This window comes from Pinus tabuliformis, chromosome 8 (assembly GCF_031772625.1).
Source record: "Pinus tabuliformis cultivar Carrire ecotype Pingquan chromosome 8, CPIR1, whole genome shotgun sequence".
NCBI classification, from domain to species: domain Eukaryota; kingdom Viridiplantae; phylum Streptophyta; class Pinopsida; order Pinales; family Pinaceae; genus Pinus; species Pinus tabuliformis.
This window is the reverse complement of record NC_142294.1, coordinates 544,795,770-544,815,457: the sequence shown is the minus strand read 5'-3', so window position 1 is coordinate 544,815,457 and position 19,688 is coordinate 544,795,770. Positions and strand designations below refer to the sequence as shown.

The 19,688-nt window shown below is 36.8% G+C and overlaps 1 pseudogene; it reads left to right on the top strand.

Annotated features, from left to right (window-relative positions):
- Window positions 1–17,461, top strand: part of LOC149236588 (peroxidase 5-like) — a 33,459-nt pseudogene extending 15,998 nt beyond the window's left edge.
- The last annotated feature ends 2,227 nt before the right edge of the window (window positions 17,462–19,688 follow it).

The following is a 19,688-nucleotide window of genomic DNA, read 5'->3' as shown; positions in this document are numbered from 1 at the left end:
ATTATATAGTGTATATTTTTCTAAGGTTCAATGGCTAATTCATTTCCACTGTTCGGTAGCTATGGTTATGTTTTAATGTTTTATGGTTGACTGTATACACATTTTACCTTACCTGTGCTCATGCTGAGTGGGCACTAGCTGTTCCGCAACACCTTTGGTCATTCTCAAAGTTTCCACCACGCTTCCATTTGGTACTTCCATTACCATAGATCTAGTAGGGCTCCATCCAACAATCTTGGTGATTTTTGAGGCAATAAGGGTTACTCTTGGCCTTAAGTTTCAGAGTTTGGTGCTTGTTTAACCCAGATGCTCTACTTAGAGTCTTGTAGGCTTTCTTCATTATTTTGAGGTTACTATTCCAATCATTTGAGCTCCCTTGCCACTAAGACTTGGCCTCTGAGATTCTCATTGCATTGGTGATAGGTGAGATCCATGTTGAGGGTTTAGCTTTTCTAGACAACCTAGTTTCTATTGTGAGCTAGCTCAACCATGGTGGCATTTGGCTTTCTTCCTTCTTCGGTAACCTCACAGTTCTCTCATTAATGGGTTTCCTTCTGTGTGAGATTTTGATGGTATTCTTCGACAACAAAATGAAGTCTGAGCTTGTCACCGTGATCGGGTAAGTTCTCCACCAGAATTGATGTCTTAGCATATAATTTCCTAATTTTCTTGTCCAAATATCATAGATTCTGACTATAATTGCGCCTTTCTGTTATAGGGTTTACATAAGCATAGATCCTGGTGGTTGAATTCATCCTAACTCATTCATGATGAAGAAGCATTAATTCTTACCTTGGGTTGCTTGCGTTAATGACACCAAGTATCGTGTCGTGAACTATTATGGTTTTCTTAGTAAGAAGGGTTTTCTTTCTAAGGCTACATTTTTTATCAACAGTTGTCCCAACCTTGAGGGTTTTAAGAATTACTTCAACCCTAGTATTTTTCGTTTATTAAACTACTAGAATTAATGGACCTGAAATGGATGAGGCTCTATGTTAAACCTGCATCCCTTAAATAGAGTTTCCCATCTGAATGATGGAACGTAGTTTCATCAAGAGTATCTATGGATCCAAATATGTAATAAGTTTCCTAACCTCACCGTATACCACAATTAAATTGGATGAAGACATGTGTATGTATATCCAAGGTGTATTATACTAATATTACATTCCCTACATGCACCTTCTCCCTATTTGTGGTCATACTAGTCAATATCTTCATAGGCCTCTGCTCATAGGGCACTTTTAGTTACAACTTCATATTTCAAATAACATAAATGCATACAGTCATTGTTTCGTATACTACCCTTAGCATAGATAAACTTTGCAACAAAAAAGGTGTCATCATCCACAATAGTTAATCATCTATTAGCATGCATCTAATAGAAACATAACATGCAACCCTATAACTAATAAAAAAATATCATCCGCAGGATATGTAACCATCAGCATGCATCCGCCATATAATAATCTACAATTCTTCATTTACCAAGCATAATCATTAACACAAGATAAGTAACCAACGACATGCATCTATTGAAATAACATACAATTCTGCAGCTAATAAAGGGTGATCAACTACCTAAACCATTTGACCATTAGCTTGTAATTAATAATATACAACTCTGTAACAGATAAAGAAAACGACACCTACAGAAATAATTTAACCATTAGCATTTTTCCCATATCAGATAACATGCATCTAATATAAAGCACAATTAGGAATTTTCAAACCTATATTCTTAAGCTTGGAAAATCAATGGCTGACTGCACTAGACCTCTCAACCATGAATCCTCTGATTCCCCTTGAGCTATGACAACTTTCCAGGCATGAGTAACCTCCACTCTGCCTTGATAATGCTTATTTATCATTATCATGTTCACAAATTTTTCTCGGGCAGCCTCCCGCCTTCAGGGGTTATGTGTCCCTTCAGCCTAGGATTTTTCCATGTTTTTCCTTAAAGCTAAAAGCCTGCTTTTCCACTTGTAGCGCTTTTATTTCCGGTCTTTATCTCCCACCGGATTAACACATACATATATTTCTATATATATTTCACTTTAGGAAAAATCATGACAAATCTGATCCCTCTTAGATTCTGGCAAGTTTCATCTTCTTTTCCAGGATCAGTCCATGAATTTCCCAAACTCAAGATCACAACATTAATAACTTTATTAATAAAATATAAACATTCACATAATCATGGTTATCACTTACTAGCATATGTTTTTTTTTTTTGCAATTATTACATAACAACTCAAGTTCTTGAAAATGGGAGGTGTTACATTGTCAAAGCAGCAACAAATCACACCTATCTGAGTGTGTCTCTAAGGGAGTTTGCTGAAGGGAAACACAATGTACACACATTCTCAACACAATATAGCCATCAACACATATTAATTTGCAATGTTTTTTCTTTGAAATGCTACATATATTTTACTTAAAAGATCATGAAGCAAAAAAAATTACACCACATGAATAATATACCTTTCAAAAAAATCCTGCCATAAAAATTGCCAAAACAAGAAAGCATATGAGCTTGCACACCAAGAAGAGATTCAACATCATGACATGGACATAGTTTGACTCTCATAAGCAGATCCAACTCCCGTTTAAAGCTCCTAAAATCCCCTAAGCTAAAAGAAGAGGGGTCCTAAATAATAACTTTACAATGATGCTTCAGAAAGGCAATAAAAATAAACTGTGTTAGATGCCATAGATATTTGCAGCTATTATAAAGAATCAAAGTCTCACCCATAAGAGAACCTTTCCACAAAAGCACAGTAGCGGTGAAGAAATTAAAATCAGCCTGATTCCACGTCCAAACTAAATATTTTTGCAGCTTCCATTTCATCCTTGTGACACAAAGCACAAGCAAAATCCATCCCCAATCTCTTGACAACCGACCCTTGTAGGAGTAGAATCAATCTCCAAACTTTGTGCTTATAAGAATGTTATTTTCAGGTGGACTGGTACCTTGTCAACCAACAGGCCATAGGATCCTTGGCCATCCATTGTTTGTCCAAGTAAGGGGCAATGTCAGTGGGGTGTCTAGGCATACCACAAAGATGAAAGATCCTTAGTCACACAGATGTAGAAGGGCTACCCAATCCTCCATCTCCAGTCTCTCTAGAAAAGACCTGGCTTATGTAATAGTCAACTGCATTTTACTCTTTACAAATTAGGAGGCAGAGACGACACTTATTTCATCAAGTCTTCATCTTTGGTTTGTATTAATATCTTGTTTTCCAACCAATCTCTTATTCAAAATCCATATTTGCAGATCTCAGGATTGGGTTGGGAGAAAATTCTATTCTAAATGAGATTTAACCTAATGCTTGGGACATGATGGCTACTTGTGTAGATTTAAAAAATGTCTACTTCTGTCTACAGAGTTGTTCTATTTGATATCTGCACCAGGTTTGTTTTGGATCTTCCATCAATCTTTGATATGGATGATACCTATCAACACTTCTTTTGACACATCAAAACCAATAAATATGTCTTTCATTCGGTCATTTAAGTTATGGTGGATGTTAACCATTTTCATTATTTTTTCTTTCTCTAGCTCCTTTTAAAGGTTTTACTTCTATTTTAACCAAGACATGTTGTTCGCTATCATATTAATTACAATCTTATTATATTTTGTGCTTGAGTTAATATATTGTCTTGTCAAAGCTTCATCAGGATCTTGTGGTAGGCAAGCCAGCCAAGTGATCTTGTGGTAGGCAAACCAATCAAGTGTCAACACTCCAAGTGAATGAATTCTATTGACACTACTTGGGAATTTGTAAGACATAAACCTTTATTGCTTAATTTAGCTAATATTGTAGCTATTTTTTGTTGTATAATGCTACTATTTCCTATTTTTTGTTTACGGCTACTGTGATTATATCTGTTAATACTATTATGACATCTGGATTGTTTTGTCTCTACAATTTGCATGGAGAGATATAGAATATTATTTACCGATGCAGCTGTATGTGTATAATGTTTACTAGTAGTTTTATTGTGTAGTCAGTTAGAGTGATATAACATAAATTGGAAAGGAAAAACATTCTTCTTTTGATGAAAACAATTAGCAACTTAGCAGTAAGTTGTGATTTCCTAGATGTCTTGGGGGCATGCCTTTGGGACCAAAAATAGATGCCATCTCCCAAGGCATATATATCGAATACACACACAACGTGTTGTTACATCTATGGTTTTGCATTACAAATTCAATGAGGCGATGCCAATACTAGATTGAGTAGCATGTACAAGACTAACTAGTCTATGAAACTTCAAATGTGGACAATCCTAGCATTGTTGAAACTAGTTCGTAACTTAGCACATTACGTGGATGTAAATTTGCTCTCAAATTCAAGTGTATGTTTATCTATATAGGTAACTACATATGGTAGTTGTTAACGTCTATGTGGATTAGCAATGTTATCTTCTGATCCTCACCTTGTGATCCACATTTAGAATGGAATCACATTGTACAAGTTGTCATGTGAAGTTGCCAATTGAAGACTTCTGCTGGAAACAACATCCCACCTTATTCTAAAAAGATAACCAATCTTTGCCCATTTTTTGGAAAGGAATAACTTGAAATTTGGTATCGAAGCATAATATGCCTTCAGTAGTCACTTCCCATAGTAATCTTACTATGGATATTTCTACCTTCCCCTTGGAAATAAGGCCTTTTGTGTGCATTGTTTATTTAAAGAATGTTTGTTTTCTATTGCCCAAAAACAAACTGTGTTTATAAAAACTTAAAATGTATAAATTCTCCGTTTTAACTTTGTTTCACTATATGTTGGATTTTTAGGCATTCAGATCATTTTGTCCCATGTTTTAGATGAAAGGGAAAGAAATTATTGTTGAGTGCAAGTTTGATGGCGATCACATTCAAGTGCACAAAGATAAGTCTTGCATCAAGTTCTGGTCAAGGTAAAATACTTCCTGCCAGTCCATTTTTTTGTTTATGCCGATCTTCAAGAACAGATGTGATGCAACAAAATATATGGATGCATTCTATGTATGATAGAATTAAGTCTAGAAGATGAACATTGTGTCATAACTAAAACTATTCCTGATTGTAGAGGATAGCAAGTGAAAATGTATTTGATAGCAGAGGAATGCGATAATAAATTCCAAAGGATATGATTTCAAAACTCATAATTGACTTGTTTTAGACATCATTATATAATTTTGAAAATTTTAGCATGGTAATGGCATAAAGTTTATACATGCAATCTTTGCCTTGATATTTTGAAGTAATTTGCGATATATTGTTTGCAAACAAATTAGCATGTTCTCTTTCAAAGCTAGAATATCAGTTTTAAACAGTCCTCAAATTTAGGTGGAACAACTTTTTTATGGAAGTGGGGAGTTGTTAAAAAATTTCATCTTTTCCTTCACTTTTTTTGTTTGTCACAATACCCAATGACATAATATTTGTAAACAAGAGTCTTAAGCTATGGAAGCATTGAATTATTTATAAATGGTTCTTCTCAAGAACTCTCTTATGAATGGGCCACAACATAGAACTATATCCCAAAAATGCTGGAAATTTATGAAATTAGTAGCAAACTTGAAATTTCAAATCAAATTAATATTGGAATTATATTTTAATAAAGCGAGATAAACAAGACACAAGGTACTCGATGATGCAATCTTTCTGCTCTAACTACCATATCCTGAGCTTCCTGTCCCTCCCTTACCCTATCACTACCCCTCCTTACACTCTGTAATTACAGTAAGAAGCAATAAAGAACCATATCCCAAACATGCTGGAAGTTTATGAAATTAGTAGGAAACTTGAAATTTCAAATGAAATTAAGATTGGAATTATATTTTAATAAATCAAGATAGAAAAGACAAAGGGTACTCAGTGATGTAGTCTTTCTACTTTGTCAACCATATCCCGAGCTGCCTGTCCCTCCCTGACCCTATCACTACCCCTCCTTACCCTCTGGAATTACAGCAGGACGTAGGCAGATGCTTGGAGGGTGGTCTTTCTTTATTTCCATCTCTCCAATTCCTGAAGATGCTTTTCTAGCAGAGGCTAAACCAAGGGTTATGAAGACAAGTAATACAAACAAAGAGGGTTTTCATTTATATGGAGAAGTTGTAGTCAAGCCATACACTGATGTATCGTGACTAGTCCAAGTAGATCCTTTAGGTTAATGAGAGTACATGAGGGCCCTTCTGTAAGATGCACCATCAACATTATGAAGATGTAGCCAAAAGATAATGTGCAACCATAGAATGATGAAGGGAAATTATAACATGAGGTTATAAGGAAATAGGATTAGGTAGTGAGCCTTCTAATGAATGAACAACCCATCTAGTTTTCACATTATAACATGCAACTCATGAATCAGCAAGCCATAACATGTGCCATACAAAATTTGTAGTTATAGCTGCAAATTCCCCAATATTCCAGATTACAACAAAGTGGAAGGACTTTAGAGGGATAACAACCTCATTCTTAGTTCCTTTTCACGTGCAATGTGATAGCTATTGATTTTATAAAAATCCTGCCATAGAAATTACTAAAACAGGAAAGCATATGAGCTTTCACATCAAGAGAGAGACTCAACATCATGACATGGACAGAGTTTGACTCCCATAAGCAGAGCCAACTCCTGTTTAAAGATTCTAAAATCCCCTAGGCTAAAAGAAGAGGGGTCCTAAATAATAACTTTACAATGATGCTTCGGTAGAAAGGCAATAACAATCAAATGTGATAGATGCCATAGAGATTTGCAGCTGTTCTAAACAATCCAAGTCTCACCCATAAGAGGACCTTTCCACGAAAGCAGGGTAGGGCTAAAGAAATCAAAATTAGCCTGATACCACGTCCAAAATAAATATTTTTGCAACTTCTATTTCATCCTTGTGACACAAATCAAAAGCAAAAGCCATCCCCAATCTATTGGCAACTGACCCTTGTAGAAGGAGAATCTATCTCCAAACTTTGTGCTTATTAGAATGTTATTTTCAGGTGGACTGGTACCTTGTCAACCAGTAGTCCATAGGATCCTTGGCCATCCATTATTTGTCCAAGTAAGGGGCAATGTCAGTGGGGTGTCTAGGCATACCACAAATATGAAAGATCCTTAGTCAAGCAGATGTAGAAGGGCTACCCAATCCTCCATCCCCAGTCTCAATAGAATAGGCCTGGCTTATGTAATAGTTAACTACATTTTTACTCTTTACAAATGAGGAGGCAGAGATGGTGTTTATTTCATTAGGTCATGGTCTTTGGTTTGTATTAATATCTTCTTTTCCAACCAATATCTTATTCAAAATCCATATTTGCAGATCTCAGGATTGGGTTGGGAGAAAATTCTGTTCTTGATGAGATTCACCCTGATGCTTGGGACAAGATGGTTTCTTGTGTAGATTTAAAAATTGTCTGCTTACATCTACACAGTCGTTCTGTTCGATATATGCCCCAAGTTTATTTTGGATCCTCCATTGATATTTGATATGAATGATACCTATCAGCACTTCTTTTGACCCATCAAAACTGATAAATATATCTTTCATTTAGTCATTTAAGTTATGGTGTATGTTAACCATTTTCGTTATTTTTGCTTTCTCTGGCTCCATTTAAAGGTTTTGCTTTTTTTTTAAACCAGAAATGCTATTCATTATTATATTAATTGCAATCATATTATATTTTGTGCTTGAGTTAATATATTTTCTTGTCAAAGCTTCATCAAGATCTTGTGGTAGGCAAGTCGTTCAAGTGTCAACACTCCAAGCGAATGAATTCTATTGACACTACTTTGGAATTTGTAAGACATAAACCTTTATTGCTTAATTTATCCAATATTGTAGCTACTTTTTGTTTGCGGCTAGTGTGATTATATTTGTTAATATTGTTACGACATCTGAATTGTTTTGTCTCTACAATTTGCACATAGAGATAGAGAATAATATTTACCAATTCTGTTGTACGTGTATAATGTTTACTAGTAGTTTTATTGTGTAGTCAGTTAGAGTGATATAACATAAATTGGGAAGGAAAAACATTATTCTTTTGATGAAAATAGTTAGCAACTTAGCAGTAAGCTCTGATTTGCCAGAAGTCTTAGGGGGCATGCCTTTGGGACCAAAAACATATGCCATCTCCCAAGGCATAGATATCGAATACACACACAAGGTGTTGTTACATCTATGGTTGCGCATTACAAATTCAATGAGGGGATGCCAATACTGGATTGACTAGCATGTACAAGACCAACTAGTCTATGAAACTTCAAATGTGGACAATCCTACCATCCTTGAAACTAGTCCTTAACTTAGCAGATTACGTGGATGCAAATTTGCACTCAAATTCAAGCGTATGTTTATCTGTATAGGGAAATACATAGGGTAGTTTTTAACGTCTATGTGGGTTAGCAATGTTATCTTCTAATCCTCACCTTGCGATCCACATTCAGAATGGAATTACATTGTACAAGTTGTCATGGGAAGTTGCTAATTGAAGACTTCTGCTGGAAACAACATCCCACCTTCTTCTACAAACTTAATTAATCTTTTGCCCATTTTTTCGAAAGGAATAACTTGAAATTTGGTATCAAAGCGTAATATGCCTTCAGTGGTCACTCCTGATAGTAATCTTACTATGGATATTTCTACCTTCCCTTTGGAAATAAGGCCTTTTGTATGCATTGTTTATGTAACGAAACATTGTTTTCTATAGCCCAAATACAAACAGTGTTTATAAAAACTTATAATGTATAAATTCTCCATTTTAACTTTGTTCCACTATATATTGGATTTTTACGCATTCTGATCATTTTGTCCCATGTTTTAGATGAAAGCGAAAGAAATTACTACTGAGTGCAAGTTTGATGGCAATCACATGCAAGTGCACAAAGATAAGTCTTGCAGCCAGTTCTAGTCAAGGTAAACTACTTCCTGCCTGTGCATTTTGTAGTGTATGCTGATCTTCAAAAACAAATGTGATGCAACAAAATATATGGATACATGCTATTGTAGGATTAAGTCTAGAAGATGAACATTGTGTCATAACTAAAACTATTCCTGATTGGAGAGGATAGGAAGTGCAAATTTATTTGACATCAGAGGAATGCAATAATAAATTCCGATGGATATGATTTTAGAACTCATAATTGACTTGTCATAGATATCATTATATGATTTTGACAAATTTACCATGGTACAGGCATAATGTTTATACATGCAATCTTTGCCTTGATATTTTGAAGTAATTTGTGATATATTGTTTGCAAACAAATTAGCATGTTCTGTTTCAAAGCTAGAATATCAATTTTAAACAATCCTCAAATTTAGGTGGAACAACTTTTTTATGGAAGTAGGGCGTTGTTAAAAAATTTCATTTTTGCCTTCACTTATTTTGTTTGTCACAATACCTGATGATAGAATATTTGTAAACAAGAGTCTTAAACTATGGAAGCATTGAATTATTTATAAATGGTGCTTCTCAAGAACTCTCTTATGAATGGGGCACAACAGGGAACTGTATCCCAAACATTCTGGAAATTTATAAAATTTGTAGGAAACTTGAAATATCAAATGAATTTAAGATTGGAATTATATTTTAATAAATCAAGATAGAAAAGACATAACTCTTAACTTTAATTCTTAATTCTTTAAAGTGTGCTAGCTCAGTGGAAGAGCACCTGCTTTAAACATGAGGTTGGTGTAACATGAATTAATCAATGATTTTGTAATTTATATTTAATTAAATGTTTTTTAGTTTATTTTTAATTAAATGTTTTTTATATCGATTTATTTGAATGGTGAGATATTTATGGATTCATTGTTTTATATTGTCTCTAGAGAGACAAAAGTGATCTTTAAATTCATTTATTTATTTTTTTGTCTCTAGAGAGAATAGCTAGTATTGAAGACATATTGTCTCTAATCCGAGTGTTGACTCTAGAGAGACAAAAATGAAATTGTCTTTTATGAGACAATAACGCTTGTGTTATATATTGTCTTTATAGAAACAAATTTTTAAGACAATAATCTTTAAGACAATATTTTTTAAGACAATAATTTTCAAAACAATAAACTTTGAGACAATAATTTTTTTAGACAAATACCCAAAAATTGTCTTAAAACCCCCTTTCTCTTAACACCCCCTTTATGCGTTAGTGAATTTGACCTGTCCGAATGTAGAATTCGCTGTGTTTGAGTTGGTGAAAAATGCATTCACAAACAATCCAGCAGTAGTTCCTGTACTCATACGGATGCATTTTCACGATTGTTTCATGAGGGTAAGGATTTTCCTGTATCCATACTATAAATATAATTGTTTACTCCCATACAATTGTATTAGTTTTTTGAAATGTAAAAATTTGTTGACGTGGACTGACAGGGATGTGACGAGTCAGTTCTCATTGATTCCATAGGGGAAAACGTGGCAGAGAAAGATTCACGTGCTAACAATCCAAGTCTTCATGGATTCGATGTGATTGACATGGCTAAAGCCAAGCTAGAGGCCAATGTCCCCAAACAGTTTCATGCGCAGATATCCTCGCATTTGCTGCAAGAGATAGTGCAAAGCTGGTAATCTTCTGGTTTATTGTCCTTCAAACTGGATATAGCTTAGGAGAAAATATTGTTCAATTCATTCTAATTATAATGTGCAAATTAATTGCAGGCATCTCCACCTCAATATCCCCTCAGTTGGGATGTCCCAGTTGGACAAAGGGATGGAAATATTTCACTAGATTCAAATATCCCGACAAATCTACCACCCGCTACCTTCAATGTAACTCAGCTAACTCAGAGATTTGCAACCAAAGGACTATCCCAGGACGAGATGGTTATACTGTCTGGTATATTAATTAAAGACCTGCATAACCTAATAGTGTTTTTATTATCTTAAAGTTAGAGCGAGTTTAGTGACCATCTTGTTCTTTGTGTTGGAATTTCTGATAATTCTAAACAAAACTGAAAAAACAGAACAATACTCTGTTTTAACACAGCGGAAATAAAAATCGTTTGCGGAATACGGTGTTTCAGCAACGCAGTTTCGTCAGTTGCTGTTTGCAGTGTAACAGCAACGGTGTTTCAGCAACGCTGAAACTCGTGTAACAGCAACACGTTGTTTTGACGTCAAGATTATTTTCTGCTTACGGTGTAACAGCAACGTGCAACGGTGTAACAACAACGTAAAAATAACTTGTATTTATAAACAGTAAACCAACTGATACAAATTCGTCTTCCTCACATAGAGGGATTTTCACAAAAGATTTATGCTAAAAAGCATCTTCCTCTTGACAGAGGGATTACAACAGGAACGCTTCAGTTCCACAAACTAATTTCTCACTGTCTCAGAAAATTACAGTTTCAGCCACACAGTCTGTTGCTGAAACACACAGACAGTTGTTGTTACAGCCTGTAGAATGCATTGCTGCTCCAAAACACAGCGACTCTGTTTTCTTGCTGTTTTCTCTGCTCTGCCTGCTTCTCTGTCTTTTTCTACATTCTTCTAACTTCAAACAGAACTGTTGTGTGATACATTTATATGTTAAAACATATCTGATTTAAACAATAAAATAATCAAAATATCTCTTAACGCTTATCTGCGTATTGAATGCAGCAAAGCGGTGATGCCTTTCTCAAGAAATTAAGTCGCCGGTTGCAGGGGAATTCAATTCTGAGAATTTAATGCACATTAATGTGCAAAATATCAAGCGCTACTTTGATACATCGAACAGCCTGGAATATCTACAGAAAATCAGATTTCTGTCCAGCTGTTTATGTTGCAGTTGGAATTAAATTCCAACACTCCCCCTTAATTTCAACTGCTGCATACCCAGGCATTTCCTGAAATGATCAAAACTTTTCTTTGCTAATGGTTTTGTCAAGATGTCAGCTAGCTGATCCTCTGTTCTGCAGTGCTGCAAAACAATCTCACCATTGTTAACCAATTCACGTATGAAGTGAAATTTGGTGTCTATGTGCTTTGTTCTTTTATGAAAAACATAGTTTTTAGACAATGCTATTGCTGAGCTATTGTCACAATAAATGGTTGTGCCTTTTTCTTGTTCATGACACAAATCTCTGAGAACTCTTCTCAGCCACACTGCTTGGCATGCTGCTGCTGTTGCTGCCACATACTCTACCCCTGCTGTTGACAAAGACACAACTGGTTGCTTCTTGGAAGGCCATGAGATGGCTCCCGATCCCATATGAAACACATATCCCGATGTGCTTTTCCTATCATCAACACTTTCAGCCCAATCACTGTCAGTGTAACCTGTCAACATGAAACTTTCAGAAGAGGAGTATAAAATACCAAACCCCTTCGTTCCATTCACATACCTTAGAATCCTCTTGGCTGCCTGCCAATGAGTTTTTTTCGGTCTTTCCATAAATCTGGAGATTAAACTCACATCGTGCATAATGTCTGGCCTAGTTGCAATCAAGTACATAAGGCTGCCAACTATGCTCTTGTACAATTTTGGATCAAAATCCTTGCTGCTGTCTTCTTTGGTCAATTTCAACCCCATTACAGTTGGAGTCACAACTGCCTTGCTGTTCTGCATATTAAATCTCTTCAACACTGCTTCTACATATTTATCTTGAGAAATGAAAACACCATTGTCACTTTGGTCTACTTCAATTCCAAGAAAATATCTTAAGAAGCCCAAGTCAGTCATTTCAAATTCACTTTTCATGACTGCTTTAAAATCAGCAATGAAAGAAGCATCATCTACATATAAAACAACAATAATAATCTTACCGTCATTCTGTTTTATGTAGAGTGTGGGTTCACCATCACACTTATCAAACCCATTCTCAATCAGATAAGTATCAATTCTACTGTACCATGCTCTTGAAGCTTGCTTCAACCCATAAAGAGCCTTCTTCAGTTTACAAACTTTATGCTCTTGGCCTTCAACTTCATAACCTGGAGGTTGTTCAACATAAACCTCTTCTTTTAACACTCCATTCAGGAATGCAGATTTAACATCCATCTGATAAATCTTCCATTTGTGTTGTGCTGCAATAGACAACATTGTTCTGATTGTTTCCATCCTTGCTACCGGTGCAAAGGTTTCATCATAGTCTTTGCCTTGTTGCTGCTTGTAGCCTTTCACAACAAGCCTTGCTTTGTGCCTGTCAATCTTGCCTTCAGCATTGCTTTTGGTCTTATAGACCCACTTAACTCCAATGGCATCCTTGCCTTTAGGGAGGTCCACTAACTCCCATGTTTTACTCTTCTCAATTGCACCAATTTCTTCATTCATAGCTTCAATCCATTTGTCTTCATTTACAACATCTTCAAAAAGAACCGGGTCATCAACATGACAATACAAAGCGAATAATGAATTCAGACCGGTATTGTTACTTACCTCTCCTTGTTCATAAATCTCATTCAAATTTATGAATCTTGGTCTTCTTGGTGTACTTGGGGTTCCATCCGAACTTGAGGGTATTTCTGATCCCTATGGTGTGCTTGGAGAAGCACTTCCTTGACTTCTTAAGGCTGTTCGAATTCCAGCTTGTGGTGTGGTTTGTTGTACTTGCTGTGGTGGAGGAGGAGCCACCAAGGAAGGATTATTTGTTGTTGTCCCTTCCTCTTCTTCTTCATGAGACACTATTGTCTTCACATTCACTGTCTTTTCCAAGCTTCCATCCCAAGCTTCATCTTCAATGAACTACACATCTCTGCTTACTATCAATTTCTTGGTGGATGGATTATAGAGTTTGTATGCTTTTGACTCATCACAATAGCCAATAAAGACACACTTCTCCCCCTTACTGTCAAGCTTCTTCCTTAGCTGATCTGGTACATGTGCATATGCAACACAACCGAATACTCTCATGTGAGTGACAGTTTGCTTTTGACCACTCCATGCCTCTTCTGGTATTTTGTTCATGACAGCTTTAGTTGGGCATCTATTCAAGATGTAAACTGCGCAAATGACAGCTTCTGCCCAATACTCATGTGGCAAGTGTTTTGCCTTCAACATACTTCTGACCATGTCAAGAATGTTCCTATTCTTCCTTTCGGCAACACCATTTTGCTGAGGTGTATACCTTGCGGTGAACTGCTTTTGTATGCCATTCTCTCTGCAAAAACGCAGAAAGTCTTTGGAGATGTACTCTCCTCCTCTATCTGTTCTGAGCACTTTGATATAATGCCCACACTGCTTCTCAACAAGAGTTTTGAAGTGGCGGAATTTCTCAAACACTTCACTCTTCTGTTTCAGCATATACACCCATGTCTTTCTGGTGTAATCATCAATGAAAGTTAAGACATATTTATTTTCGGCAAATGATGGTATTTGCATTGGTCCACATACATCAGAGTGAACAATTTCCAAGGGTGCTTTTGCCCTTATACTCTTTCCTACTAGAAAGCTTTGTTTGTGTTGCTTTCCCAAGATGCAGCCCTCACAAAGGCTGTCCAGTTTCTCAATCAATGGTAATCCCTTTACCATTCCCTTTCTGTGCAACAGATTCAAGCCTCCGAAATTGAGATGTCCAAATCTCAAGTGCCACAACCAATTCTCATCTTTCACTTGTTCCTGAAAGACTTCTTGTGTAACAGCTGCAATAATTCTTCCTTCCTTCAAATCTGCCCTGAGTTTGAGAGGAAACATTCTATTGCTGGTCATCTGCACCTGTGCAATGATCTTCTTACTTGGAGGTATGTCTCTGATTGTACACATATCATCTTTGAAGAACACATTGTAACCTTTTTTAATGAGTTGTCCAATGCTCAAAAGATTACATTTCAGACCAGGTACATAGTATACCTTTGGCACAATCATCTGTTCTCCATTTCTTGCTCGGATACTGACTCTGCCCTTACCCTTGACATATATCTTACTATCAGTCCCTGTTGTTACCTCAGATTTCACATTTTCATCCAGATTGGCAAACATTGCAATATTTTCAGTCATGTGATTACTACAACCTGAGTCTAAGAACCAAAAATCTTCTTGTTTGTCTTGTGCAATGTTACATGTTAACAGCACATTCTTTGGATTCTTATCTTCTTCATTTGCAAAATTAACATTCTGCCTATTATTCATGTCATTTTGTTTTTTCCTACATTCATTGGCGTAGTGCCCATATTTCTTACAATAATGACATTGGACTTGGGATTTGTCATACCTTTGTCCATGAGCTTGTTGTTTGCTTGAACCTTCATGTTGGTTCTGATTGCAGCTCCTTCCGCTTGTGCTTGCAGGATAATTTCTGCCTCTGTTTTGGCTTCTTCCACGACCTCTGTTATATGCTCTGCCTCGACCTTTTCCTTGGCCAAAAGACATCTGAGTCTTGAATGCTTGCTCAAAAGAGGAATCTGTTCCTCTACTTAGTCTGTGTTCATGAGACAAAATAGAAGCACTCAGTTCATCTACTGTGAACTGTGAGAGATCCTTTGTTTCTTCTATTGCTACCACAATAGATTCAAAAATTGAGGGTAAAATTCTCAATATCTTCGCTACAATCCTTCTTTCTTCAAGAATCTCACCATGAGATCTTATCTGGGTTATCAACCCAATAACCTGAGTGAAGAATGAATCTATTGTATCAGATTCCTTCATGTTGAGTGTTTCAAAGTCTCTCCTCAACATCTGCAACTTTGCAGTCTTCACCTTCTCCATGCCTTGATAGGCAGTTTTGAGAATATCCCATGCCTCCTTGGATTTTGTTGCTGCTGCAATCCATGGAAAAACACTTTCATGTACTGATTGGAAGAGAAAAAAGAGGGCTTTGGCATCCTTCTTCCTGTCGCTCTTCAACTGGTCTCTTTCTGCTACTGTCAAAGCAACCAACGCTGTTGCATCTGCAGGTTCAGCATAGCCAGTTTCAACTAGCTCCCATATTCCTTGAGAAGCAAACAATGCTTTCATTGTTATGGACCAATAACTGTGATTTTTCCCATTAAACTGTGGCAGTTGGGAATTTGTCAAACCTGTTCCAGCATCTGCCATCTTCACTCTGTATAAAATAAAGAAAAGATACTGACTGTATAATTAAACACAAGCAGAAACTTTCTTTGCTGGAGAAAAATCTGCTCAACAAGCTTCTTACAGCTCCTACAGTGAAAAACAAGCTCTGTTTTTGACTCACTGAGTGCCTAGACTAGCGCTGATACCATGTTGGAATTTCTGATAATTCTAAAAAAAACTGTAAAAAACAGAACAATACTCTGTTTTAACACAACGGAAATAAAAATCGTTTGCGGAATACGATGTTTCAGCAACGCGGAAACTGGTGTTTCAGCAACGCAGTTTCGTCAGTTGTTGTTTGCAGTGTAACAGCAACAGTGTTTCAGCAACGCTGAAAATCGTGTAACAGCAACACGTTGTTTGGACGTCGAGATTATTTTTTGCTTACGGCGTAACAACAACGTGCAACGATGTAACAACGTAAAAATAACTTGTATTTATAAACAGTAAACCAACTCATACAAATTCGTCTTCCTCACATAGAGGGATTTTCACAAAAGATTTATGCTGAAAAGCATCTTCCTCTTGACAGAGGGATTACAACATGAATGCTTCAGTTCCACAAACTAATTTCTCACTGTCTCAGAAAATTACAGTTTCAGCAACACAGTCTGTTGTTGAAACACACAGACAGTTGCTGTTACAGCCTGTAGAATCCATTGCTGCTCCAAAACACAGCGACTCTGTTTTCTTGCTGTTTTCTTTGCTGTGCCTGCTTCTCTGTCTTTTTTTACATTCTTTTAACTTCAAATAGAACTGCTATGTGATACATTTATATGTTAAAACATATCTGATTTAAACAATAAAATAATCAAAATATCTCTTAACGCTTATTTGCGTATTGAATGCAACAAAGCGGTAATGCCTTTCTCGAGAAATTAAGTCGCCAGTTGCAGGGGAATTCAATGCTGAAAATTTAATGCACATTAATGTGCAAAATATCAAGCGCTACTTTGATACATCGAACAGCTTGGAATATCTACAGAAAATCAGATTTCTGTCCAGCTGTTTATCTTGCAGTTGGAATTAAATTCCAGTTAGAATTAAATTCCAACACTTTGAGCGTTCATACAAGAGCGCACACAATTGGTGTCTCCCATTGCTCTTCATTTGTGAGCAGGCTCTACAACTTCAACAACACGCATCCGACTGACCCGTCGCTTGATCCTGTGTACGCTATGCAGCTGAAGGCAAGGTGCCCCAATGGCAACCCTAATAATAAAACGACGGTGCCCATGGAAGTGAATACGCCCAATATTCTCGACAATCTCTACTACGACGGCGTTATAAAGAATCGCGATCTGTTTACCTCCGACGCAACGTGGTTGACGAATGTAAACACCAGCAATTTGGTTTTTGCAAACGCCGACGCATTTAGCGTGTGCACATGGCAGCAAAACTTTGTTGCTGCGATGGTCAAAATGGGAAAGATTGAGGTATTGACTGGCAACCAGGGAGAAATCCGCGTGAACTGCAGGGCTGTTAACAACTAATTCATCGAGTCCCATTAGAAATGCCTGTGTTCCTATCCACGAACAGTGAATGTATCAATAAAATCGTAATCCCCAGTCATATGTACTACATGGTCTCCACATTGGGAATTCTTGCACTGCAACAATAAAGAGACCAGTGCCACTCTTTCACGGGATTGTTCAACATAGTCCCCAAATTAAGAATTATTGCAGTGCGGCATGATAGAAATTAATCTGATAATTATCTGAATGGAAAAAATAATCCCATTATCTGAATGGAATATGCAGTGGGCGAGAAAAGATAAGTAAATTTATTAATTATGTAAGAACTCCTCCAGCATTATCCAATATGACAGGTATAATATCCCCAAAACACATGACGTTGCAGTACCCAACCAAATTTGAATCAACGCACATAGATTCTCACAAATACAATATTCTAGCACGGAGTAGTCTAGCTGGGCGGAAGAATGGCCCGTTTTCCAGCACCGGCCGGAAAATCGTCTGGCTCCGGCCGCCGGCAAAACGGGCGCCCTCCGCCACCCTCCCTCTCGCTCCGCCTCCCTCCTTCGCAACCACCCTCCCTCGCCGCCACCCTTCCCTGGCCATTCTGACAGAGCCTGACCGGCGCAGCTGTAAATCCTGACATCCCCTGACAATGGATCTGGCGCAGCTCGAGTGGATCGAACACGGAAAGTCTCGCTCGCTCCAATTCGAAATCCCGGTCAGGCGAAATCCCGCGGTTGCTCCCTCACTCACCTTCCTCCCCAGAGCTCCCGCGGTTGAACCAATTTTCCAGATTTTTCATGATACAGGACACCTTGGCTCTGTAACGAACAGTCAAACGCTCAGCCGCTTCATAGGCAGCTTTGGGGATTCAAGGTGATTAATGAGTTTTTGAATGCATTCAGATGATCGAAATCAGCCCTCGCGAAATCCACATGGAATGTCGAGTTAATTTATTTTCATGTTAAATAAATTTGCAGGGTTTAACTGTACATACATCCATAATGAAATTTTAGGAATTCTGGTATTTACTGCATACACACAGTCAAGGATTACTAATTTGGAATTTATGGATTTCTGGTCTTCACCGCATACTATCAGTTAAGGATTACTAATTCTATATTCACTCGTAAATTCTCATAATATGCAGAGTTTAATATAGCATTGTGTATGTTTATGCATTTTCTGTTTTATTTGAATTTCTGAGTAATATGTAAAATTTTATATGTTCCATATTTCCTAAACTCTTTCTGAGCTTTTTTGAAATCATGAACTTTTCTATATCTCTCCCGCTTGAAACCAAGAGACTTTTCAAAGTTTGAACTTGGTAACCATGATTCATCCTGCTATAGGAAGAAATTGGATATGCTTCTGCATCAAGCTCTCTTTGTTGGAAAGTATTGAACCTTCTGATTCAAAACAGAAAATATAGTCTTCCGATGAAATTCTTACACCATCTCTGGTGCAAGTCTTTTTAGTTACTTACTGGCTAACATGACATCATTTATCAGTGGGTTTTTCCATTCCGATAGTTACTGTTCTTTATATTTGCTACGATGGTACTGCAGTCAACTTTTGTTGCCAAAATTCTTTCCACTGTCCTAAATGGCTTTTTGAGCAAACCTAGCAAATCTTCAACTCAACTTGGCTGTAGTTCTATCGCTACACCAATGTCTTTATCCCTTGCATGATCCTATCGGGTGAATATACTTCAAATTGGAGAGACATCTGATATTCTTGGCGGACCCAAAATATAAGGATCGTAGCCCATTTTTCTCAAAATTGCAAGCGGCTGAATTCCTTATTTTAATTTATTATATTGGCATTTCAGGAACTGAGACTTTTATAAATATTTGATCACCATATCACCAATTTGATATTGTTTCTCCTTTCCTCCATAGCGGTTTTATACTTATAGACCTCATTATTTTATTCAATGTTTCTTCTTTTTTCCTCTAGGAAGTACACTACACCTTGTGAAAAATTTCATTAGAAACATTGGCATCTACTGGCAGAGGTCTCAATTTTGTCAGTGTGTCTCTATTATATGTTAGGAGTTGAATAACCTGTAGCAATATTAACAAAATTGTTACAAGCAAACTTAGTGTGAGTACACAAGAAGTTCATCTTTGTTGGTTTTGGACTATACATTGTAACACATTCCCAGCTGGTGGATTCAATATTTCAATCTACTGATCAGTTTGACAGTGATATGAACTAAAGATGCATCTCCAACATCTTG